Source organism: Ambystoma mexicanum, chromosome 4p, assembly GCF_040938575.1.
Source record: "Ambystoma mexicanum isolate Mex_15411 chromosome 4p, UKY_AmexF1_1, whole genome shotgun sequence".
In the NCBI taxonomy this organism is placed as follows: domain Eukaryota; kingdom Metazoa; phylum Chordata; class Amphibia; order Caudata; family Ambystomatidae; genus Ambystoma; species Ambystoma mexicanum.
In genome coordinates this window covers 576,900,771-576,927,963 of record NC_090927.1, presented here as the reverse complement: position 1 = coordinate 576,927,963, position 27,193 = coordinate 576,900,771, and the positions used below count along the sequence as shown (strand labels likewise).

The window sequence follows — 27,193 nt, the reverse complement described above, 5'->3', positions numbered from 1 at the left end:
ATGACCATTCTCTTGTTGGCTTTGCCCTTAGTGCTATTAAAAATATCTTGCCACATGGAGAAAACATGTTATTGCTAGCTGCAAAAATGCTTGCGCGACTCCCTCGCCAGCATGTAAGAATACATTTCAAGCTGGCTTTGCTCTCAATCCCAGTAAAACATGCAATGCTACAGTATGGAGACCTTTCCTTGTTTTGCTGCACACATGTCTCACCATCATGTGAGAACACACGATAGTGTGTAGCCCCTTTATGTGAGTAAAAAATGCCACGCCACAGAAAATCTCCACCCCTTGCACTATAAAGCTGGAGACCCTAACACAGGGTTCAGGATGTGCATGACTAACATGAAAGTTATTTCATGAAGCACGTGTGGGAGTTTAAATTTGAACATATTTTCGCATGTACTCCATTAGTACCCTCCCACGCATATACTTATTCCAGGAAACCATGATGGTTGAACATCTGAGCATAGAGGGCTTCCATACTTTCTCACATGATGCCTCTAAGGGTACGACGGGACGTCCTAGTGGGGGGCTTGATTATAGCCGTAGATCGTAATCTAGGGTTCAATTGCAGAGGGGTCTGTAGTAGGGACTGGCTCTTGGGTATTGCATTGGATATAGAGAAAGTGCTAGAGCCTATAATGCTGTTGAATCTTTATTGGCATCACTTGAAAGTACCATTTGAGAAAGTGGAGGAGACCCTCAGTGAGATTCTGGGGGAATGGTGTGAGAAGGGTCTTGGGAAACGCATTGTGATGGGAGGAGATTTTAATTCTCTATGTGCAGAAGGTATCTTAGCAGGGGGATGCAGTGGGATAGCTTTCTGGAGGGTTGGGATCTGGGGATGTTGGACCACCCAGGCAATTCGGAATTACCCAAGCATACGTGGAAGAGGGGCTCTAATAGCTCCAAGATTGATTTCTTCTACGTGGCTAATGGAGGAAAAAAGCCTGTGGGAACTTGGCTCACATAGACAATGACCTTGGGGACCCTACCCCTTTAGTCTTCACCTTGACCTTGGCCCTTCCAGGTATCCAAGTAAGACCTGAGTTTATGGGTCTTTCAGTGGTGAAACAAGGGAGATCAGTCAATTGGAATACTAATACCATTAGGAGATTTAATACCCTCCTTACAGAACACCTAATAAAAGCTGCCCAACCTGATTTGGGGGATAGTGCCATCATATAAAGGGGGAATCTGTATAACAACATTATGCTGACTTGTGCCTATAAAATTAGTAAAGTGGGGGGTAATATCAATAAATTTGAGAGCTTTAGATGGGACTCTAGAATCTATAATTCAAAGATTAACAGGAAGGGACCTGGCGGCTCTTAAAAAACAGACCTTATCCTTAAGGGAGTTGTTGGTCCTAAAGAAAAAGCTAATTCTGAGACACAAAAACATGGTTAAATCACTTAGGATGGATCAATATCTGAATTCCCACCAGAATATGATGGAAAGTCTCTGTAAGGGTATGGATGGCAAATTCTGGGCCACTGTTAATAGGACTTTAGTCACTTCCAAGGGCAGTCTAGACTGTCCAATCCAAGCTGCGGCTTGGATCACCTACTACACGAACACATTTGCACTGCCCTTGAAATTTGCTGAAGGGTCAGGTATGGATTTGGGATCTCCTGTTACTGGAGGCTTCACTTGGGATCACGGGGATATTATATGGGCCATACATAAACTTAAGCTGCCCAGAGCCCCTGGCCCAGATGGCATTCCGCCCTTTGTTATTAAGGCTGCCCCTGAGCTGTGGGCCAATCTTTTGATACCAGTATTTAATTACACCTTTGAGACCCACACTGTCCCGGAATCTTGGGTTCAATCCATTATCGTGCCCATATATATGAAGGGCGACATTTTTAAACCCTAGTAATTATAGACCCATAGCGCTCATTGATGCGGCTAGTAAGGTCTTTTCCATCCTGCTCTTAAGAGACCTTAATAAAGTGGTTGGGCACAATTTGCATCATAGCAAATTTCAAGTTGGCTTCAGGGAAGAGCTGGAAACCAACCTTAACACGACAGTTCTGGCACATTTAAGAGATGCGGTACATAGTCCAATATAGGAGATGTGTTTATAGCCTCATTGGATCTCTCAAACGGATTTGATAGAGTAATAAGACCGAGATTGTGGTCCAAGATGATGGCGATGAAGATCCTGCGTAAGATTGTTCAGCTCCTTGCCTTACTTCATACAAACCCAACCATTAGGGCTCGTCTGACTAAGGAGGGTACTTTGTCTAGGGAAATTGCTACTTATGTGGTGGTCAAGCAGGGCTGCTCACTGGCGCCAATTCGCTTCAACCTGTACGTGTGCGATGTGGAGGCAGTGTGGCAGGGACCTTCCATTGCACCGGCCAGGTTGGGGAGGATGGCGATCGAGTGGATTGCCTTTGCAGATGACTTGATGACTTTATTCTCCTGGACCGTACCCCTTGTGGCCTTAAGAGAATTATTTCTTTTTACCTTTATGCAGTTGCTAACAATCTTTTGCCTAACGCATCCAAATCTCGGATCTTGGTCTTTTCTAAAAGAAGAAAGATTCAGACTTACAAGTGGATCATGGGTGATGAATCAGTGGACCAGCCTCAAGCTCCACCGATTCTTCTTCCGAACAACGGGGACCCGTTTCAAAATTTTTCTACGCCCCTCAAAGGCGGATTTTTTGTCGAATTACACTTCTTGAAGGATTCCGGAAGACCTTTGAGGCCTACTCCATTTCGGACCTGGCCCAGGACAAGGGAGATTCCACGCCTACTGGATTCAAACTGTTAAGGAACTGCCCAGGATGTGGATTGCAGAACATCTTCAAGGAAGATGAGCACTCCCGGTGCCTCTACTGCCTTCACGACGACAAATCGCTTGTGGAATAAGGATTGTGAGTTCTGTAAGAACATGCCCGTCCGGGCAATGAAGGATCGTTGTACTCGACTCACCAACTGGCTGGAGGGGAAGAGCCCAGCAGCAGGTGAGAAGAAGAAGAAATCTGAGCAGTCTTCTAAGACCTTTTAGGCGCTCCAGTGACAGAAGCCCAACAAAAGCTCCTTGGCTGCGAGGCAGGGCGCAATGTCACCGACGCCATTACCCACGAGCCAACGCTCTGGCTCGGCGAAAAGGAAGTCTGAGAACCCGGGTAAGCTTTGGGAGAAGCCCCGGTCGATCCCGACGGAGAAAGCAGAGAGGGGGCTAGGCGGTGACCCTCCCCCTAAGGTGAAGGCCTCCGACGCGCCCATGGTCGTGAAGGCCCTGATTCGCCCGGCTAAGGCCTCGTTTGAAGGGGTTGTGGCGGCCCTGGCGAAGCCTACAGAGGCTACCCCAGTGGAGACTACCTCCGGGCCTAGAGTTTCCCTGCTACCCAGGAGAGAAACTTCTTTCTAGCCTATCGAGAAGACCCCCGTGAAACCCCAGGATGAGAAAGAGGGGGGCGACATGGTAGCCATAAACGGCATGGATACCATCTCAGAAGATGAGCTGGCTGGCGTCAAGAAGATCCTGGACAAGAAGTTCGAGGAGGCCAGGGCCTAAGGGAGAGATCCCGACTAGGCGGACGTAGAGCGCGACGGTGGGGCCGACGAGGAACCGCGGACATGTGGAGGAAGCGGAGGACCCCGCGCCCCAACCTTCGCTCCCATTGCAACCGATGCCACAAGACAATACAGGAGCAATCTTAATGGCATTGCAGGACCTGTGTACGGCGATAAGGACATGGTTGCCCTTACCACCAGCGGACGATCCAGCGGCGGCTGGACTGTCAAGGAGCCCACTGAACAAGCGGAGGCGAGTCCATCCTCCACCTCCCTTCCAGCCTTCACCCCATCCCCTTCTCCGAGGGACGAGACGGGGACAGGGATGGAGATGACGGGGACGGACGACGACAGTGGTGATGACGGGACGGATCTCCCATCACCCCCTTCCCGGGCCTCACCGCCTGACGAAATTGGCTCCTTCCACACCATGATCGCCAGGGCATCGGAGCTTTTCCAGCTATTCCCCGAGGAGCAGAAGAAGGAAGGGTTCCTCTACCAACGACGGGAGGCCAAGAGGAAGACCGTCCTCTCAGTGCCCTTACTGGACGACATCTGGGACGAAGGACTGTCCCTTCTGAAGAACCCGTCCACGGCCACTGCGAAGAGAGACCGGTACGAGAAGAAGTACTGGGTCCCCGACTCCGCTCCTATGTGCCTCAGGGCACAGCCGTCCCCGGATTCAGTTGTCTCCGCGGCAGCCAATAAGAAATCGGCAGGGGCGACGGCATCAACTTCCACTTCCCCGCTGGACGCTGAGGGGAAGAAGCTGGATGCCATGGGACGACGGGTCATGTCGTCGGCAGCAACGATCATCCAGGCGGCCAACGCCCTCACGATCGTGGCGCGCTACGACAGGGGCTGTGGTTCAAGATCGCTCCCATTCTGGTCTTCCTCCCAGATGACAAGAGGGATGAAGCCCTGGAAATCCTGCAGGAAGGTGAGGTGGTGTCGGACCACGCCATCACAGTGGCCACAGACATCGCTGACACCGGCTTTCGCCAGATGGGCAACAGCGTTTGCCTTTGCCGGCGCGGTTGGCTGAAGGCCACCGATTTCCGTCAGGACGTGCAGACCAGGGTACTGGACATGCCCTTCGACGGGAACAACCTGTTCGGCAAGGCAGTGGACGAGTCACTGCAGGCCATCAAGGCAGACACCGAGACGGCCCCGGCCTTGGGTTCTCTCCATCAACGACGGCCGTCCTTTCGGACCTCCAGACGCAAGTCTCAAGATGCCTCCAAAGGATTCAGCGGCAGTTCCGCGATGTACCGCCAGGCAGCCCACTCCTCGTCGCAGAAAGCCTACAGAGGCCGCAACAAGACAGGAGGACATCGTCGTCGTTGCCAATGAGGCCAAGGTGGCAAGGCCTCGGCGAAATAGGACTGAACCGGCCGTGACATCGGTCCCCTACCCGAGCACCCCAGTGGGAGGCCGGCTGGTGAAATTCGTCAGCGTGTGGGAGTCCATCTCCACCGACCGTTGGGTGCTGGCCGCCTTGGCCAACGGGCACTCCCTGGATTTCCAAAGAAAGTGTCCCCGTTTTCCACCTGTGGCCAGGAAAGAAAACCACGTACTACAGCTGCTTCTGGAGGTACGAGCAATGCTGAAAAAGGGCGCGATGGAATTCATCCCAAGAGGCTCTGGGTCTCCGAAGTATACTCGAGGTACTTCCTTGTCCGAAAGAAGACCGGCGGCCCATCCTAGACCTTCGCCGCCTCAACAAATACATCAAGTCCCAGAAGTTCCGGATGGTCACCCTTCAGCACATGCTGGGACAATTGGAGGAAGGTGACTTCCTATCGTCGCTGGACTTGGAGGACGCATACTTCCACATCCCCATTCGAAAAGGACATCGAAAATACCTATGGTTCGTGGTCCAAGGACAGCACTACCAGTTCAAGACCCTGGCCTTTGGATTGAAGTCAGCACCAAGGGTCTTCACCAAGTGCCTAACACCAGTGGTGGCGCACCTGCGCCAGCAGGGGATCCCCGTATACCCCTATCTGGATAATTGGCTCATCGCTCATCCGAGCAAAGTCGAGAGATCTTGCCGTCGATCACACAGCAAAGACTGTCCTCCTGCTCACGGAACTGGGATTCTCAATCAACTTTGCAAAGTCCCACTTGGTACCGTCACAGGACGCCCTGTTCCTGGGGGCCAGACTCGACAGTGGCATGGTTGGCTTCACCGTCGGAGGAGAGGACGAAAGCCATCCTGGACAAGGTACAACTGCTGTTGACTATGGAAGTGGCCAGGGTGAGGTCCATCAAGTCCCTGCTTGGCATGATGTTGTGCATCTACCTCGTGCGTCTGTGCAGGTTGCGGATGGGGCCACTGCAGGAGTTCATCGACGCCCGTTGGATGCAAGCGGCAGGCAGCTTCGAAGACGAGATCTCCCTCAACGAGACTTTCTGCCAAGTGATCCGATGGTGGGGCAACTGCGCATCTAGCGGCGGTTATGGACTTCCAGACCCAGGCACATCAGGAAACTGGTGTGCGCTCCCCATCATTCCGTCCCAGAGATCTCCACACGAGAGGCCTATGGCTCCCGGAGGAGAGGTCACTACACATCAACGTCCTGGAGCTCCGAGCTGTGTTCTGGGTCCTCAGGTCATTCCTCCCGTCCCTCAAGAGCAAGGTGGTGAGGGTCTTCACCGACAGCACCACCACAGTGTTTTACATCTGGAAGCAGGGGGGCCCAGAACCCAAGCCCTATCCAAGGAAGCGCAGGATCTGTGGCACTGGGCCGTTGCCCACAGGATGTTCCTAGTACCCTTCCATCTGGCAGGAATAAAGAACACCATTGCCGACTCGGTCAGCAGAGAGCTACACTCTTGACACGAGTGGGAGCTTTGGCAGGATCAAGTGGAACTCCTGTTCCGACGATGGGGCAATCCCCAGATTGATCTATTTGCGACAGCGACGAACACCAAGTGCCGGAGGTTCGCCAGCAGGTTTCCCCAGCCGGGGAGCATGGGCGATGCATTCTCATTCCCCTGGGACAGCCTGTTCCTGTATGCGTTCCCGCCGTTGCTACTGCGACTCATCAGTCAAATCGGACGGTCCCGGTGCAGGATGATCCTCGTCTCACCGGCGTGGCCGAGGCAGATCTGGTTTCTGGACATGTCAGCATCCCCCCCCCCCTGTCATACTGCCGACGGACGCGGATCTTCTCGCCAGGGAAGGAGGCGCCATCCTCCATCACGACCTGGGATCAATGAACCTGCAGGCCTGGTTCCTGCAGCACTAGAGTTCGGAGGGTATGATATCCCGGCGGACTGCAAGGAGGTGCTTGCAAAGGCCAGGGAGTCCTCGACTCTTAGGTGCTATGGACACAAATGGAAGAGGTTCTCTGTCTGGTGCCGTGCACAGAAGATCAACCCTCTGCGGATTATGGCCCCTCAAGAGCTGCTGTACTTGCTGTCGCTGGCCAAGGCGGGGCTGGCTCACGCCTCCATCAAACTCCATCTGGCGGCAAACTCCCGCTACACCAGAAGTCCGGGACGGTTATCTCTATGGTCTTATCACCTGGTGAAGGAGTTCATGGAAGGACTGTTCTGCTCGTTGCCGCCGGTGAAGGCTCCGGCCCTGGCGTGGGAGCTCAACGTGGTGCTGACCAGGCTCATGGGTCCGCCATTCGAGCCTCTGCATTCGGCACCGTTGAAGTTCCTATCGTGGAAGACAGAGTTTCTTCTGGCCATCACCTCTGCACAGCGAGTGGGAGAGATCCAGGCCCTCTCCTGTAAACCTCCATATCTGACATTCCACGAGACGAGGGGAGTGCTGAGGACGCACCCCTCGTTCATGCCTAAGGTGCCGTCGGACTTTCATCTCAACGGGCCCTTGGTGTTACCGGTTTTCTTCCTGTCCCCTTCGTCACCGGCTGAGAGGATTTTGCACTCGCTGGATGTGGCTAGAGTGCTGAAGTTCTACGTGGACCGCACGAAGAGCCTTCGGAAGACATCACAACTGTTTGTGAACTTTGGACCTGTGAACCAAGGGAAGGCTTACTCGAAGGCTTCCAATTCCAGATTGCTCTTCGGCTGCATCATGCACTGTCACCGGTTGGCAAACCAACTGTTGCCTGGCCGTCCGAGAGCCCATTCAACCAGAACAATCTCTGCTACCACAGCGTTCCTGTCTGTTGTGCCCCTGCTGGCCTCTGCAGGGCTGCTACGTGGAGGTCGACACACACACACCTTCACGAGATTCTACTGCGTTGACCGGGATTCCAGGGAGGAGTCCAGAGTGTGTGCATTTTGCCAGGCAGTGCTGCGCAACCTGTTCGCTTGAAGGTGAGCCCGGCGAGGAGGTAAGAGATGCTTAATGTTGAGTTGTTGAAATGCTTAATGTTTAGCCTTGCCACCTCCTGTGGTTGTGTATGTGTGTACTGCTATGTATTCTTATATTCATGAGCATGTGAATCCATGCCAGACCCCATGCTGGAGAAGGAACAAGTTACTTACCTGTAACTGTTGTTCTCCAGCATGGGTCTGGCATGGATTCACATGCAAACCCTCCCTCCAACCCCTCTGCGGCTCTTCTCTTGGTCCTACTGCCACTTTACGTGCTACCAAATCTGAATATGGCTGCCAGAGGAGGGGCTTAGGTAGAGGGCAGTCATTGGCTGAGGGCAGTATGACCCAGAGACCAGTGATTGGTTATTAGTAGAAAGACAGTTCAGAAACGAAACTGAACCTAATTATTTCTTTACCGAGGATTCCCAGCCTGACGACGGGGAATATTCATGAGCATTTGGATGCATGCCAGACCCATGCTGGAGAACAACAGTTACAGGTAAGTAACTTGTTCCATCCCCGATCATAGTTTGAAAAATGTCTGTTAACGAGTCGCAGCGTAGCTGAGACGGGGCTGCAACCGACATATACCATGCAGTAGAAGAGAAAGATTTGACTACTGCAAATAGCCCCTTAGAGCAGTTTAATGCAGTTTTAACCTTGAGTGTAAAAAAAGCCCGCTTGGCTGACTGAGACGCCCTGTGATAATTCCTAGAGAGCGTTCCAAAGTTTCTTTTTGCACTAGGACTATAAGAGAATGGCATTTGCGTTCACCTTGCTTTAGCTCCAAATGAGCCGCCTTAAGCTCTTCAGAAAACCACGGCTGAGATGGGCGGCGACGCACCTGGGTATGTGTAAGTGGTGCAACTTTGTTTGCGGCAGCAAGAAGCGCCTGAGATAGAATGGAAAGCTCTAAAGTTGAACCTATGGGACAATTTGCCTTAACCAGTGACACCATGTGTGCCACATCCAACTCTCGCCAGTTGCTCCTCTGGGCTGATGCTAAACTAGGTACAGTCGCAGGACGGGGACAAGCCACTAAACAGGGGACCAAACAATGGTCAGTCCACAGAACCTGCCTTACAGGTAAAACTGAGAAGTAAGGGTCCGCAGAAGAAATTAAGTCAAGGATGTCCCCATGTTGATGGGTGGACTCCCGGTCACATTGGGTTAGATCTAAATCGGCAAGTGCTTCAAAAATGATACAACACCGGGTTGAGAGTGGGGGGGGGTTACATCTAATATTAAAATCCCCTAACAATACTGGATTGCAGTATTTCACCTGGAAAGAAGCAACCAACTCCAAAAAAGGGTCAAGTAATGGATCCTGGGGGTCGATACACTAGCAAGAAATGGACAGAATAGGAGGCAGATACTGCCAGGTGAACCAGAAAAGTCTCCATGGCCAAGCCATGGTCTAAAGGGATAAGCGAGCCATTCAGAGAGTCTTTAAAAATGACCACAATCCCTCCACCCGGGTGAGAAGCCACTTTATCCTGATGGATGGTTTGTAGTACTCCAGAAGCAAATCGGAGGGCACAGGAGCCGATGTGTCGCAAAGCCAGGTTTCAGGGATAAAATGTATATCGCGACAACAGTTGCTCAAAAAAACGTACACAAGATCAGCATGGGCTACGAGAGAACGAACATTGAGCAAATAAGCATTCAATACAGGACTCGTATTAGTACATGAGAGCGCATTAGCCCGGTCATGCACACTAAAGTGCAAAGGAAATGCTGTGATTGCAGGAGCAAGTGCTAAAATGGCAGAATGCGAATATTGGACTAGCCAAGCGCTGTCCTCTGAGCCCATCCTCTGCCCGGAAGGGCTTAACTTCGGCACAACTTTGGCGTAACAATGTTAGGAAAGATTTCTCTTTACCTCACCTTTCCTTCCATTTATATGAACCCGCAAACATTTTGCTTTTATTTGTGATCCTGACCTGTACTTTTTACAGTGCAGTGAAGCCTTAAGCTTCCTTTTGCTCATCTGTTATGGGGAAACTGAAATATCCTTCAGGCTGTCAGTACTGGGAAACATTGTTTCAGTTAAGTCTTGTTACTTGGTTACTACTTTTAGTAACTTATTATAAAGTTGTGGTAACCTTTTATCGTTGCTCAATGCATCATACAGTGCAGTTCAATGGGGTAGATTTTTTTTTGTTTTTGCCCTAGACTAACACTCTGAGGATATTTGGTTACTCTAGGAGTGCTAAATAGACAAGCTGGTGGAAGCAGTGACTTTTTACCTTTTGTTTTGGTGCTTTTTGTTTTAGCCTTACCGTGGTGGTCTAACTGTGGCTAGTGACCAAACATGGCAATACCGCCAGGTTTTTCACTTGTCCTTCAGCCATCTTGTCTTTTAGTTAGGCCAGAAAATCCTTATATGGGCTTCCAGTGCCTGGGAAAGCAGAGTCTTTTAGCGTTCTACTGGATGACTGTGTGTGTTTGCTGGAAGGATGTAGGCTGGGACTGTCTGGTCCAAATCCACAACCTGGTTTCAGTGTGTAAGAGTGTTATACATGAGTGTTCCCATGTCTTCATTGGACCACTGCTGGGGTGTGTGTGGGGCTAGTTCTGCTATTGCATAGTGGGATTTTCTGCTCTTAACTGGCTTTTGGTATAAGAGGACCCCTGCATCCGCTCTGGAGAAACCTGAAGTAGCCAAGACCTCACAACACAAACCCTTTCTCACGGACAGCTCGGTATGAGGGAAAATGGACTAACACCCGAGCCATTTACCTAACATGTCGTCATGATAGTAAGGCAAGGTCAGGCAATTACTGACCATCTCACACACCTGACCTCCATTACACTGACCTCCATTACATTTCCCTACAAGGATGAAAGGCGGAGCACAAGAGCACAGTCTCAGAGGCCCAAAGCACACGAGAAAGCAGCAGTTCCAAGATGGCAGGTTAACACGAGGCAAAAGACGGCAAAAGAGAAGGGGATCACAAGGAGGGAAGTGCCGTTGACCTTTTTTCGATAAGGAACCGTTACTTTACCAAAACCTTGAATAGAAAGCGTAAGACCAGGAAACCAGGTTGAAGAATCCTGCATTGTGAGTCGGAGGTACCTGGGTCTCTCCCGGGTTCATACTTAAAGCATGGAGAATTGCCTGCTTCCGTGGTACTGTCATTGGCTCCTACAACAAAGTAGCACCAATGAAATCAACTCAGCTAGTGAGTTGGGGAGGCCGATACCAGACCGGTCTGTGTTGAAGCCAAGGTTGCAAGCAGCAACATTGTATGGTGAACGCTGAAACAAACAGTGTATGAAACGCATGTGATAACCAACACAAGTAAAATCGGACAACAGATGAGTGATTGAACTTTGAAACAAGACCCAATACTTTTAGACAGTGGTCCAGCACAGCGTGCGTGCTCATTCGAAGTTCTCTGTAAGGTATCCAACTGAAAGGTGGCAAAAGTGTGACAAAGGATTGTGAATCAAAGTGGTCCTGCAAATGGTCATGCAAAATCCTATGCACAATCCAAAGTCTTCGATGTTAATAGAGGAAAGAAAGTAGAAAAATAACCAAAAAAAAAAAGTACCAAATAAGATAACGTTGGTCCGAGCCGAAACGAGGGAGATCAACAAAAGGCTTTTTGGGATAAAGCAAGTTTGTGTTAAAGTGAATTAAATTGGTCCAAGCCAGGCAGAGGGAGACTGATTGAACATTGTGTTAAAACGGATATGAGCCTGGCTGAGCGGGGTCCGGGGTGAACCGCGAATCGCCCGAGAAATTGGATACATGAAAATCCTACAAACTTTGTGTTAAAGGGGATCTGAACCCGGCTGAAGGGGGTCCGAGGTAAATGGTGAACGACCTGAGAAATTGTGTATGTGGGATCTGAGCTCGGCTGAGGGTTATCCGAGGTGAATAGTGCATCACCTGAGAAATTGAGTGCTTGTGAAATCGAAAGAGGAAAATAACGTATGGTTTGTCGCATTAGGCCCTCTGAAAGAAGAGACTTTGAAAGGTAAAGCGACTTGGGCATGGACGACCCTGATGCTAATGTTTGAACTGCACCCTTGTGCTAGAGAAGCCAGAGACTGTGCTAAGCTTGAGTGTGCCTCTGTGTCCCGTGCTCAAAACGTAGCGAAGGGAGGCCAATGGCCTGAATATCCTGACCTATTATTTCTTGGACACTTCTTTCTTTTACATAACATTGTTTCCCCCACTATTTGTAATCAGAGGTAAGGATTGCAAATGCCACATGTTTTGCAATAAAGTCAACTTCTGGTGCCTGTTTGATAATTGTCTTAAAGCCCTAAGTGTTCCAAGACAAGGGATTTAATTTCCAAGAGGGTTGGTTGCAAAGTACTAGCCAGCTAATGTTATATTTTTTGACAAGGATTTCTTTGGCTAAGGTCTACTACTTTCATGACATGATACACTCCTTGTAGGGCACCATCTCTTTAATCCTCCACCCAACCATTCATATCCATATATTTTTTCCCTAGTACTCGCTATACAATTTCTCTTCTGATTTATTGTTTTTCTCTCAACAGTATTAAAACAGATTGATGTCTGTGTTGTATTATCCAAGTGAAAACCTAAGCTTAATAACCAGTCACTATTTTGCTTTGCTATGTTGCAAGTAAGATGGGAAGAAAAGTGGATTCAAGGGGATTGGGTCCTCCGACGTATTCCATATCTATGACATGTAATCACCACAGCTGTGCTGCTTCGGAAACTTTTTTTCGGCGTCTGCGTCGATGACGTCGATGCGCCGTCGTCGCGGACCTCCTCCGACGTCCTCTGATGTGATAAGTAGGACGCACGACGCCCGTACCCTCCGTTCCGTTTTTTCCGCGAACGTGTTGCTTCGTGAATCTCGGTTACGCCTTGACTCTTTGGAGTTCTGTTCTTCTCGGTTCTCCGAACCTGTTCGTTTTTGTGAGAAAATCCTTCGTAAGAAGATGTCTTCTACTTCGTCTTCGACCCCGCATCCGGGCTTCAAGAACTGTGGGGAGTGTGGGTCCAAGATGTCGGTGACGGACTCGCACGACGCCTGCCTCTGGTGCCTCGGGGAGGCCCACGACACGGATGACTGTATCGACTGCCAGTCGCTCACGTCCAAAGCCTTATGGGAACGTAAGAAGAAGTTGTCGGTAGGTCGGGTGTCCAAGCCCCGGAAGTCGAAGTCTGCGGGGCTTTCGATGGATGATTCGAGAGGTGACTCTCCGCGTCGTCGTCGGAAGTCTCGTGGGTCTCCTTCTAGGAGTCGGTCTCGCCACTCCTCGGCCTCTTCGAGGCATTCTCGGAAGCGCTGACAGCGGTCGTCTTCCAGGTCCTCTTCTGCGGACTCTGCCCGGCATGTCGCTTACCACACCAGCCGTGCGACGCCGGAGGAATGGGCTTCCTTCGGGAAGAAAATGCTGGCGATTCTCGAGTCGCAGGGTACTAAGCCGTCCGTGCCACCGAGTGGGGTCGGCCGTGAGAGGTCGAGAGACCCCGCTCGCAAGAGTGGTCGGCACGAGTCACGGGAGTGGTCCCGTTCGGACAAGGGGACTCGTTCTCGACGTACTCGTTCCAGGTCCCGGTCCTCGACGCGTTCGAGACCGTGTGCACCTGTGATGTCTTTGAGGAAGACATAGACGCCTGAGGCGTCGAGGGCGTCGACAGGCTTTCTCGAGGCTCCGGCTCCGAGGAAGTCGCCGAAGCCGTCGACGCTCCGGTCGTCGAAGGACACGCTCGGAGCTCCCTGCTTCGAGGACTGTGTCGACGCCGTCGATGCTGGCGGTGCTGCATCTGACGTCGACGCCGATTTACTCGGCGCCGATGCCTATTCTCTCGACGCCGGCGCCGATTCACTCGACGCCTTCCGAGGCTGGGGTGTCGGAGGTACCCCGTGGCACGGGGCAACCCCCTAGAAAGGCTCTGGTTAAGAGCAAGCACTCTCGGGTGCCTTCTTTTCACCACCTGGAATATATTTCGGAGGTGGATGAGGATTCTGATGGCCTGGTTCCTAGTCAGGTTCCAGATGAGATGGTCTCGGGCCATAGCCAATTTGACGATTTGAGGCAGTCACTGCATGATGCCAGTGGACTGGACACCTCTCCGGAGGTAGAGTTTTGTAGGCCTGAGCCTGGTTCTCATGCCGATTCCTCGTACCAGCGCCTTATGGCTAGGGTCTCCGAGTACTTGGGATGGTCTGCTCCCCAGGGGAGTTTGTGCAGGATGATCTCACAGACAACCTTGATGTTGGTCCCCCGGTACTGCCGTTTCATATGGCTCTACAGAGAAGGGTGGCGGCGGCTTGGACTGGTCCGGAGAGTCTCCCGGCGGTGGGCAGGTCCTTGACGCGAAAATACCGTCCAGCCAGTAGCGACCCCTGCTGCTTGACCAGGCACTCCACTCCGGAGAGTTTGGTGGTGCAGGCGGCCACGGCCCCGGCAAAGCAGGCGTCGTACCCTACCATCCCTCCTGATAGGGACGACAAACGTTTTGATGGCTGGGCGAAGAAAGTGTTTTCTTCTGGTGGTATGGCGCTTCAGGCAGCCAACTCCATTTGTGCCTTGTCTCGTTTCACACACACTCTGTGGAACTGTGTTGCGTTAGCGGCTGAACATATTCCAGAAGGGGACGAATGGGATGGTTTCCTTGCTATGGTCCAGGATGGTAAGGATGCCATGTGTGAGTCCGTTCAGTCGGGTTTGGACATGGCTGAATGCGTCAGCAGGTCCATGGCGGCGAGCACCGTGATACGCAGGTTTGCGTGGTTGCGGAAGTCGGGGCTTGCTCCTGATGTGCAGTCCCGGCTCCTCAACATGCCCTTTGACGGTGAACACCTTTTTGGCAGCAAGGCTGACGAGAGCCTTGAGAGGTTGCAGTCCTCCAAAGCTGCAGCGAAGTCGTTGGGCGCTGCAGTTTGCCAACCTCTGCCTTTTCGTCCTAGGGGACAGCAATGGAGGGGTGGTTCCTTTCGCTATTACTCGTCCTTCAGTAAAGCGAGAGGGGTGGCAGTCAGAGGCCAACGGAGGGGTACCAGAGGTGGACGACAGGGTACCCGTGGTGCCAAGGCCGCTCGGGCAGTTGTCTCTTTGCCCTCAGGTAACGCCGCAGCCGCTACCACTCAGTCTGAGGCCATGTCCCATGGTTCGCCGGTTGGGGGAAGGCTGGCGCAGCATCTTGTAGAGTGGCGTGCCATTAGCTCAGATGTGTGGGTTCTGGAGATCATAACCCACGGCTACTGTCTTCCCTTTCAGCAGAGGCCTCGCAACAATCCACCAGGGAACCTCTCTTTGAAGAGTCCGGATCCGCTCCTTGCGCAGGAAATTCAAGCCCTGCTGGAGAAAGGCGCCATAGAACTGGTGGCTGTAGCGGAGAGGAACAAGGGATGGTATTCCCCTTATTTTTTTATTTCGAAGAAAGACGGGGGATTGAGACCCATCATGGACTTGCGCGGTTTGAACAAACTCCTCAGGAAGGACAAGTTCAAGATGGTTACTCTCTCTCAAGTCCTCCAGGCCCTTCAGCTTCAGGACTGGTTGGTGTCTCTCGACCTCAAGGATGCTTACTTCCATGTGCCGATCCATCCCAAGCACAAGAAGTACCTGAGGTTCGCGGTTGGCGACTCGCACTTTCAGTTTCGGGTCCTGCCGTTCGGATTGACCTCCGCCCCGAGGGTTTTCACCAAGCTCATGGTGGTGGTGGCAGCGCATCTCAGGCAAGGGGGGGATTCACGTCTACCCCTACCTGGATGATTGGTTGATGAGGGGGAGCTCTCCCGAGCAAGTCCTGGATCATCTGTCCGTCACCTGCCACTCCCTTCACAGGCTGGGCTTCTCCCTCAATTTAAAGAAGTCCCATTTGACGCCAACACAGCGGCTCCAGTACATCGGAGCAGTGCTCGACACATCCCTGGGGCAGTGTTTTCCTCCCCAGGTGAGGGCTCTTCACATTCAGCAGATGGTACACAAGTTTCAGCATGCCCAGACACTCCCAGCGTTCGAGTTCTTGAGGTTGCTCGGCCTCATGGCATCCTGCATTCTTCTGGTGCCAGAGGCTCGCCTGCGGATGAGATCTTTGCAGTGGGCACTCAAGATGCAGTGGTCGCAGTCCTCCGGCAGGATGTCGGACCCGGTTCAGGTGCCGCCCTCGGTCGCCCAGGACCTTCTGTGGTGGGCCGTCACAGGCAACTTGATGAAGGGGGCTCCATTTAGGCTTCCCTGGCCGAAGGTGACGATCGTGACGGATGCATCCCTCACTGGATGGGGAGCTCATGCCAACGAGCTGACAGTCAGCAGTCGTTGGTCTCCGTCAGAGTCCAGACTCCATATCAATCTGTTGGAGCTGAGGGCCGTCAGGCTAGCCCTGAAGGCTTTTCTGCCGACTGTGCGAGGAAAGAATGTCCTGATCCTGACGGACAACACAGTGGCCATGCACTACCTCAACAAAAAGGGGGGGGCAGGGTCACTTCCTCTGTGCAGGGAGGCGATGCAGCTCGAGTTCTGGGCCATCCAGCAGGAAGTTTCGATTTCGGCAGTTCATCAGGATGGAGACGAAAACGTGACAGCGGACGCTCTGAGCAGGCAGAGCACGATCTCTCACGAGTGGGAGTTGGCTCAGGAGATTCTCCTGGAGATCTTCGCCCTTTGGGGGACTCCTCAAGTGGATCTTTTCGCCTCCAGTGTCAACCGGAAGTGCGAAAGGTTCTGCTCGCGGGAATTTCCTCCAAAAGGAGCCTTAGGAGACGTGTTCGTGGTGGAATGGTCTTTCCCGCTGCTGTACGCGTTTCCTCCAGTCCCCGTCATCCCGCAAGTGCTGCGTAGGTTACGGAAGTTCGGTTCCCGGATGATCCTCATTGCTCCGGCGTGGGCTCGGAGGACGTGGTACCCGGACCTTCTCGACTTGTCCATCTGCCCTCCACGTCGTCTTCCCTACCGAGACGATCTGCTCTCACGGGAGGGGGGGGTCAGGTTCTCCATCCAGAGGTCAGATCCCTCAACCTTCACGCTTGGCTTCTGAAAGGTTGAGGTATAAGGGTTGGGACCTCCCTGAAGACGTGATGGAGGTGTTGCTCTTGGCCCGACGGCCAGCAACCAAGTCTCTGTACCGTTGCCGTAAGTTCTGCGACTGGTGCAGAGTTCAGAATGTGGATCCTTTTGCATGTGACATCCCCATGGTTCTGTCCTTTTTACTTTCTTTGGCCCACAGGGGCTTGCAAGTGGGTACCATTAAAGGTTACCTGGCGGCGCTGTCCATCTTTAAGCGCTCGTCTGAAGAGTGTTCCTACTTTAAAATCCCTTTAATTTCACAGTTTCTGAAAGGGCTCACTAATGTGTTCCCTCCGTCACCTTTCCTGGTGCCCGTTGGGATTTAAACCTTGTTCTTAAATTTCTTATGGGGGCTCCGTTTGAGCCTTTGCATTCTTGCCCTTTGAGGCTGTTAACTCTGAAAACTGTGTTTTTAGTTGCGGTTACTTCCGCTCGCAGAGTGAGTGAGTTACAGGCACTTTCAGTTAAGCCACCCTTCACTGTATTTCACAAGGACAGGGTTGTCCTTTGAGTTCGTCCTTCTTTTCTTCCGAAGGTGGTTTCGGAATTTCATTTGGCCCAGAAGGTTGTTCTTCCGGCATTCTATCCTCCTCCGCATCCTGGTAAGGAAGAGGAGAGGCTCCATAGGCTTGATCCTAGGAGAGCTTTAAGCTTTTATGTTTCACGCATGTCCCGGGTCAGAGTGGACGATCAACTCTTTATTGGTTACGCTGGAAAGCGTTTGGGACAGGCTGTGACGAAACAGACTTTGTCTCGCTGGATTATTTTGGCCATCTCGGAGTGTTACCGCTTGGCGGGTAAGGACCCGCCGGCTGGCTTGCGGGTCCATTCTACCAGGGGTATGGCTGCATCTACTGCCCTGTAGAGGGGTGTTCCTATTCGCAACATCTGTGATGCAGCCACCTGGGCTTCAGTACATACATATGTACGTCACTATTCCCTCGATTCCATCCGAGGACAGGATCTGGCCTTTGGCAAGGCGGTCCTTTGCTCTGCTATTTGATTGGCAATTCTAAATTTTGATTCTAAATTCTTTCCCTCCTCCTTGCTCCGGTACTGCTTTGGGAGTCTGTCATAGATATGGAATACGTCGGAGGACCCAATCCCCTCGAAGAACAAGTTACTTTCTTACCTGGTAACGTTCTTTCGATGGGATGGTCCGACAACGTATTCCATATCGCTCCCTCCCTGCCTTCCCCGCTGCAGAATTTCTTTTGCGATTGCAGCTTACGTTCCGCAAGGCTTTGTGTCTGACTGGCAGTTGATTAATGTCACACGTTCTGGGGGAAAAAAACTACAACTGAGGCTATGGGCGTCGTGTGTCCTACTTATCACATCGGATGACGTCGGAGGAGGTCCTCGACGACGGCGCATCAACGTCATCGACGCAGACGCCGAAAAAATAGTTTCCAAAGCAGCACAGCTGTGGGGATTACATGTCATAGATATGGAATACGTCGTCGGACCATCCCATCGAAAGAACGTTACCAGGTAAGAAAGTAACTTGTTCTTTTAGCCCAATGTAATGTCATTTCCGGCTCTATTATTCTGTAGTGATGCGTAGTGGAGTAATTAAGTAAAAACACTTGCAGTATTCTCCTTCTATTCAGAGGTACCCTTGATCCCTTGGCTAGTTTCTATGGAGCCGGTGTCTTGCTCACTATTTCATGCTCCATGTTTGTTTATTTTTTACATTTATGTAACGCCCAGACCCATGAGTATTGCAGCATTTGTACAGTAGGATACAGTAGAAGTGGTATTGCAGTAGCATAAAGGTGAACGGACAGTCATGGCTTGGTAAGGTATGGCTGATAGGTGGTCGTTAGTCATACTTGTTAAGTAACCATGTTTTCAAACATTTCTTGAAGGCTGGGTAGGAAGGTTTAATTTTTAGGTGCAGCAGAAACGTGTTCCAAAACGAAGGAGCAGTGGTGCAGAAGCTTACCCCAACCCCCTTGCTCTGGCACGATTGAATCGTGGAAAAGCTAGTGTACGTTGATTGGAGGAGCAGAGGGTGCGGGCGTTCTGTTTCCTGTAATGCGTCATTCAGGTATTTGGGTGCTTTGTTGTAGATGCATCAGTGAGCGATGGTTAGAGTATTGAAATCAATCCGTGCTCTTATAGGTAACCAGTGGACTTCTCTGCGGATATGTGATCCGATTTCCATAGGCCCAATGCAGACCGCAAGGCTCTATTTTTCAACAACTGTCACTTGATCAAGTTGGCGTCCGACGTGCCCTTGAACCGGGCGCTGCAATAGTCAAGTTTGCTTAAGATGATTGCTCTTGAGAGGGTGAGGCAATTGCTGGGACCCAGGAAACATCCAGCTTTATCGTGGTCAGGCAATCAAGTTTAAAGACTCACACCTGTAATGGTTTGCAAAGTTCCAGGTGTATAAAAAGAGTGACCGCCCAGCACAAAGAGAGAGATGGGCTGGAGAGAAGGACACGGCCTGGAGGATCTGAGCGGGCTGGAGAGGAACCGGCTTGAGAGAAGTCGTGTGGAAAAGACACTGTGGCCAAGGCTAGCTGTGAGAGGGTCCGAGACCCTGCTGTCCTCCCTGTCTGGTGCTCTCAGCAGGAGCTGTGGAGCACTCAAGCCACCCGATTGTTGCAATTCTCCAAGAGAACGAGTGGTGCTCTCGGTAGTTTCCTTTGCTACTTTCTTCTCTTCGGGCCTGAACATTTTTTTTCTTGATCACGTGACCTCCCGTCATGTTGCTTCTTCCTTTAGTCAGGATGCGCGCTGTATCCTCTACATGTGCAGCCACTGGTTGGATGTCTAGCGATGTCATCCTTCTCTCTGTCGATTCCAGGGAGTGCTGAGCTGCAGAGGAAAATTCTCAGCTCTCACCAACTCCTTGCCACCGTACACACCCACACTGTGTGAAGTCCTGCTTTAGGGGTGAGGCACTGCCCTGATGAGAGGAAAGAGGAACCAGAGTGGTTGAGATGCCCCTGCAGCTTAACTTGTTGTTATGCAGTACCCTCTGTGATCACTATAAACAACTATGACTACAGGTATAGGCAACCCAACCTTTGGTATAAGCTTGTACTACACAGTTTCGGTAGCGTGTTAAGCAGCCAGGCTTATCTCAAGAGGGGAAATGTGAGCTGTAGTGGAGTTACACAAAGTTTAACAGTTACAGGTATTCAATTAAACTCTTGCACTCAAATAAATTGTTTACTCAAGAAACCTTATCAGTCAGTTATAAAGCCTTCTTCAGAATGGGGCAATGGAATAGTAACACAAATATACTTCAATACTGTACACTCTGAGTTTCTGGATCAAACAAGGCCCTTTTGGGATGGCCTACAGACACAACCTACACCCACAGGGGACTTCAGTAACATGGGTTCTGGGAACATTAATACCTTACTGTTGGCATTCAGAATACTCGTTAAGAAGTAAGTAAAAGGCAAAAGTTATTTGAACACAAGAATTACAAATAGTCATAAGCAGGGCAAATACTTTCAGATAGCACTTAGAGGAGTCATTCAATTCAATAAGCTAAGGCAAAGTCAATAGGCCAAAGTCTTTGAATAGGATGCAGCACTTCAGGTAAGTAAATGGAAAAGTCTTTGCACAAGTTCTTAGGAGTCTTTGATAAAAAGAAGAACCAAATGTAGGGCCACAAGCTGATTAGACTTGTGAGTTGCAGAGGTTAAAAGCACTTCCACAGTAAGAGGTAAGTTCTCTTAGGCTAGTTTTACAGTACCTTAGTAAAGAAGAAAAAGATGCAGCTGAAGACTTCTGTTCCCGTACAGCTATGCAGATCTCACTGTTCCTGGGCCTCAGTTGTGGGGACAATTGGGAGGACGTCGGGGGACTCCTGCACTGTACTTGCACCGTCAAAGCTGCCAACCGGCAAACCTTACTTTCAGTGAATGTTTTAAGCTTTTCAGCTCCTTGCAGTACAGCAAATAGCAATAAGCTCAGTTCCTGGCTGTCTAGGTGGACTTTCCTCACATCTGAGGTCCTGCACTCAACTTTTTTGGGGCGGGGGGAGGGCTGGCTTGGTCATTCCTGCTTCATTGGAGTCCGGAGGATCTTCCAAAAGCTTTCTGCCAGCTTACAAGCAATGCACACAATCTGGTGTCCCTCTCCCTGGCTCTACGGTTCCCTGCAGCACTCTGAGGAAATGCAACCAGCTCCGCAGGGCTTCACCGGGCAAACCATCGATCCAGGAGTTGCAGCAGCCGTTCTCGTCAAGCTCTTCTTCGGTTCCTTCGTCCAGTGGTAGACCCTGCCTTCCAATCCTTGAGACTCTCCTTTTATTCAGTTTTCACCCATTCATTCCAGCCTAGCTGCCACTCACCCAGCACGGTGGCTGTCCTTGCTGGACAGTCAGCCAGCCAATCATCACAGAGTGCATTTGGGTCTCCTAGGAGACTAAGCACAGGGAGTTTCGGGCACCTCCCTCACTTCCTGCCTACCCCAGACACTCTGGAGCCAGAGGAGGGTTTCACTCCTGAAGCCCGCCAAAGGCGAATGAACAAAGAGACCAAACCTGGTTTGGCGCGCAGAGAAAAACTCGAGGGACCTTTCCACAAAGAAATGGCGAAAAAAGAAGACCATGGACCATTTTAACAAAGGAGGCTCAGCGTCATTTTGAAAAACATGGCTCCCGCGATTTAACGTTACCGGACCTGCAAATAGTTTGCGGTCAGGGTAAATTATGGTAGTTCATTGTAAAATCACTGCCACCAGCCATTCTGAGAGGAAAGGGTAACGTTTGACTGTTAAATGAGTAACTAGACATAGGGGATACTAAGTAACCCCTCCAGCACTCTGTGGTAAAATAGGGTGTGCTGGGTCTAGAATTTTACAGGGCGAAGTGAAGTCAATTTCACTTCACTGTTCTGGGAAACAGTAGTTGATCCCAGAGAAGGTCTTTAAACCTTGGGAAATCTGAAAGAATTACCTGTGTCACTGCACTAAAGGTGCTGTGGGACACTATTGTAAAAGATGATGCCTATGGAGTTGGTTAGACTCCATAACCAAAAAGAAACACTGAGGTAAAATTCACACAAAAATACATGAGAGAGTGGGAAAAAGTCCTCAAAATCCAGCAAAGTTGATGGGGGGGGGGGCCTCTAAGGTAGAGGGAATTAGCACATTTTTGAGAATTCTCTCTAACACTTGTCCCTCAGCACTGACTGTAATGAGCGTGCAGCTCCCGGCGCCCGTACTTGGGGGTATAGGGCACACTCACCAATGGGCCCAGCAATGCTTCTTTGCGCTTCACACTATGCTTGCTCCTGAAGCGCTTGGGGATGCTAGGCACCCTTCACCTGGTTGAGAATGCGTAGTGCCCATTGTCCCAAAGGGGGTTTCTCAGCCAGTGCTGGTTGTCAGGTGACTCCTTCTGCTTTCCTTGCCCACAAAGGACTGAATAGCAGGTGGAGGTGGACTGTTGGGTAGGAATTAGTGCCCTCCAACTGTTGTGGGACTACACAAGACTTATCTCTTGGTATTAGGTAACCCACCTTTTAATATAGGCCTGTACTACACAAGTTGGTAGTGTGACTGAGCAGCCAGGCTTATCTCAAGAGGGGTAATGTGAGCTGTAGAGCTGTACAATGAAATCAGTAAATACCAGTATCCAATCAAACACTTAAACACAAAGTTATATAATACATTATTTATACACACTGATATTTAAAGCATTCTTTTAAAAGCAGTATTTGGCTGTAACAATCTCAAGTTAGCATTCAATTTAAATAAATGAACAATAAAGCAGGTGAGTAATTCATCCATATGTTACACATGTTCCAGTACCCAGAGGTGACGTCATTTGAAGTCACTACAGCATTTATATAGTATGACCTGTGCAATATTGAGTTTTTACGGAAGGAAAGGTTAGGGTTAGATCAGAACAGACTGATAGGCTAGGAGAACAGTTAGATTATTCCAAAGTGATCCAGGCAGTCTATTATCCCAGCATTTAAGTGTTCAACATTTAAAACATGTGAGGAAACTAGCACTGCCAAAGCCAATAGGTTCAGAAGGAGGCTTTTAGGGAGCCAGGACAGCCAAAGTCAAGTTCTGATGCTCTTCTTAGAAAAATGTTCTTAAATAGTCAGTGTTCAAAAGAGAAATCATAGCAACTCAAGAGAACTTACCTTTGGAAAGCACAAGCTGTAAAGCCAACACAGGTAACTTGAGGTCAAGTAGCGTTAAATCGCACTCCCAAAGATAGTAAGCACCCCAAATGGCAAAAGGATAATGTACCAAAAGCCCCACAGTACCTATGAAATTAAGTTGTTCCAGCTGGTTGCCTTCACAATGCAATGCAGTAGACCCTTGTTCCTGGTCTTGGTTGTGGTGACGAAAAGGAGGACGTCTGGCAGGCTACTGCGGCAGCACTCGAGAGAGGGTCTCGGCAGCTAAGGATTTCCATCGATTCAGAGGCTCTTTGTGGTTTTGGTGCCAAAAAAGAACGAAAATCTCTGATTAGGATTTCCTTGATCCAATGCACTCGCAAGAGGTCGAGGTACCCCAGGGCAGCCTTGGAAAGTCGCAGCAAGTCGGGGGTTGCGCCAAAATAGTTTTTCTTGAGGCTGGTTGGTCCCACAGTCGTCCTTTATGGGTCTTCCCTGTCAATTCGAAAACGGGGTCAGCACAGCTGCAGGGCTTCACCTGGCACTTCGCTGTCCAAGAGTGTGCTGCTGACGTCTTCTCTGGTCTTCTGTTTCGAATGTTGTCCTCCAGTGGTCCACTCTGCTCTTAGTCCCAACAACCTTGCTTTTTATGCAAGTTCCCATTCATTCACAGCCCTAGGCTGTGAATCGCACAGCAGGGTGGCTGTCCTCCAGGACAGATAGCCGGCCAATTGGAACTGGTTTCACTCGGGCACACTTGGAGACAAAGGACAGGGACGTTTCGGGACTGTGAAACCTTAAGTTGTCTCACCTGTTAGTCCCCGGGGATCTGCCATCTAGGTGGCCAGGACATGGACATCGCAATTGGATCCAGTTCCTGGGGGTGGACCAGTGTGGGAGGATCACCTGGATGGGTGGAGACGCAGTATTCCCTTCCTTATAACACCTTTTCCCCATCCTACCAGGTAGGATACCTTGAAACTCACCCCCCATGAGCCTTTTCACGACACAAACCTGGAAGAGGGGGATCCTAGGTGAACACCAAGTCACCCGAGAAGATTTTGCAGTAGCAAGTGCCTACGAATAAAGTTGATCTGAACCCGACTGAGGGATGCTAATTGTGAAAATAGGATCCGAGCCCGGCTGAGGGGGATCCAGATTTAAGGGTGAATCGCCTGACTTGACTATTAGGAAAGGGACTTCTTTTTCATTGTTTCTGGCACAACAGGCCCTTTGAAGCAAGAGACTTGAAACTGAAGAGATTTGGGCACAGAAGGCCCTGATGTCAGTGAAAGGAACTGTGAACTTGTGTCGAAGAAGCCCAAGAGTGTGCTGTGCTTGAATGACCCGCCTGGTCCCGTGCTGAAAACGCGGGGAAGGGAAACCAACAGCCTAAACATCGTGACTTATCATTTTGTGAACACTTCTTTCTTTTTGTGAACATTATCCCACACTATTTGTAGCATTAAGGATTGGCAATAGTTCTTTTTTTTTTTTTCTTTTTTTTTTTCTTTTTATTTTTTTAGTATAGTCCCCTTTTTTTTCTAGACTCCACTAGGACTGTATTATTATTATTTGATGGTCGTAGCTTTCTCCCATTTTAGATTTAGGTTTAGATAGGCAATTTTCACACCCACAATAAAGTTCAATAAACACCCTTGAACTGTGTGATCACTTGTGTCTGTCTTACTTTGATACCATCCCTTCCTAACAGGACTCTCCCTCACTTCCTGCCTTTCCAGACACACTGGGGCCTTGGCAGGCTTCAGGGCTGAAGCCCTCCAAAGGCAAACTACTCAAACCTGATGCAAACAGAGTAAGACCCCAGAAGGAACTAACAAGAAATGGCAAAGAAAATGGGACATTTTGAGAAAATGGTCACCTTTGGGTGCAGCACTGCAGCTGTAGTATCAGCCTGCAGATACATGTCACTAGTAACAAAAAGAAACCACTGCCACCAGCCATTCAAGTGAGTTTGTGTAACAAAATGTTACATGAGGAATGAGTTAAAGGAATTACTATGTAACTCCCCCCAGCACTCCACATAGGGTGGTGTGTGCTGGACCCATAAAGTAAAGATAAGTAAGACAAGGGTCATCTTACTATTCTTGGGAACAGTAGTTCACCCAAGACAATGTAGTTTAACATTAAGAGAAGTCCAAGGGAAATGAGGCCCTTGTAATGTAATTGTAATGGGTTATTTATAACACGCTTAATACCCAGAGGTTTCTAAGTGCAGATCCGGGGATCGAACCTGTGATGCTCTGCGTCATCTTGCTTTCAAGATGAGCGTGTTGCCCCTTGAGCTCTCCTCCCTTGCCTAGTAAATTACAAGATGTACACGACTGGCCCACCCCTGCTACTCAAACCCAAGTGAGAGCCTTCCTAGGTCTCACTGGGTACTACAGGCATTTCTTTGAGAACTATGGGACCATAGCTTCTCCCTTAAATGTTACCTCCTCACTCAAATTCCCCAAGAAAGTCAGGTGGAATGAGGAGTGCAATAAGGCCTATGAAGGACTGAAAAAAGCTCTTTGCAAAGCTCCAGTCTTTTTGGTAACACATTTTATTGATTTTATAACATACATTACAACCAAGGACTCCATAGACGTCACACAAGAGGTAATTGGATCCATGTATTTCGCTCAATACACACATTATACTTGTTCGCAAGGGTGTCAAGTCATCACATTACATCGCTTTATACCCATGTCAGGTTCAGCAGTAAGGCAGGTTACTGCGTCTCCTCCCACCTCTGCCGAATTCTCCTGGCTTTCTCGGGACATCCTCTGGCCCTATACACCCTCTGCTCCATTGCTACACAAACGTTCACATCTGCAATCCATTGTTCAGCCTGCAGTACCACCTCCGATCCCCATAATTTAGTTATATTTCTCCTGATCAGTGCAGTTGCAGTTGAAGAGTGCTTTCTCATATCGAGTCATCTCGCCTTCGCCCTCCATACCCAGTAGTAGTGATTTGGGCTCTCTAGATACTACATGTCCTAAGACTCTCGTAAGCATATCCGAATCAGTCTTTGTTTCTTCCAGTTTGAGCTCGGCTCCTTAGTGCGGCCTCTACAGTGTCAGCCGTGGGAACAGCCCGCCATACACATCGGCCCGGGGTTCCTGCGAACCATTGCATCTTGCCCCGCACCCCCTCTGAACTCCACGGCTGAGCCGCTGGCCGCCTCCATTCCATTGCGGGCTCCTCGTCGGAAGTTCCCAGCTCGGCCCCCCAGTGCTGCCTCTTCAGCCTCGGTCCTCTGTGTCTTCCGCGGTGCCGGCCCGCCTTCCACCTGGACTGGGGCTTCCTGCAAGCTATGGCAGGTGCCGTGCTTCTTGCTCGGGCCGGGGCTCCAGCGTTCTGCAACGGGAGTTGCCCCTCTTCCTTCGCGCCCCCGTCTGGGTTCTACTGCTGATCCATCGCAGCCTAATACCAAAAAGGGCCCACTTTGGCTTATCCACACTGACTGATCCCTCAGCGAATCTCTACTTAGCCCCCGGTGCGGCCTCTTCTGCCTCAGTCCTCCGTGTCTTCTGCGGCGCCGGCCTGCCCTCCACCTTGGACCAGGGCTCCCTGCGCACTTTGGCGGGAGCCGTGCATCTTGCTCGGGCCTGGGCTCCAACGTACTGCCATGGGAGTTGCCGCCTCTTCGTTCACGACCCTTCTGGGTTCTGCTGCTGAGCCACCGCCAGCCTAGTGCCACGCAGGGCCCATTGACTGATCCGGCGTGCCGCATCGGGAGTTTCCGCCTCTTCCTTCACGACCCGGTTTGGTCTGCTACTGAACCACCGCCTACTTAATGCCACGGAGGACCCACGTTGGCTGATCCCGGCTGGACCCCGGTGCGGCCTCTTCCTGCTCGGCTCTGACACTGGCACTCTGGTTCTCCCAGCCCTCGAGTTCTCCTCAGCGACCGGCTCCCCGAACTTTGGTGTCACTGCCCGCCCTCCTCCACAGCTGAGTTGTCATTGCTACTGAGGGCCTCTCATCTGTCCAACCCTGCTCCAACTGATCCCTCCGGCTCTCCAGACTACGCGGTCTCTGCCCGCCTTCCTCCACAGACTGGGGAATCCTTGCCACTGGGGGCCCCTCTTCGACTTGTGTCCCCGCTCGGCCCCCCCACCCCCAGGGCGGCCTCTTCTGGCACAGTTCCGGCGCGGGCACTCTGGTCCTCAGTGCCCACCTCAGCCCTCCACTTTAGCCGACTCTCTTGTCCACTGAGTCACTGCTCGCCTT

The 27,193-nt window shown here is 50.7% G+C and overlaps 1 protein-coding gene across 3 annotated transcripts in view; it reads left to right on the top strand.

Annotated features, from left to right (window-relative positions):
- Nucleotides 1-27,193, top strand: part of CILK1 (ciliogenesis associated kinase 1) — a 488,937-nt gene that overhangs the window by 62,167 nt on the left and 399,577 nt on the right. The window lies entirely within an intron of this gene.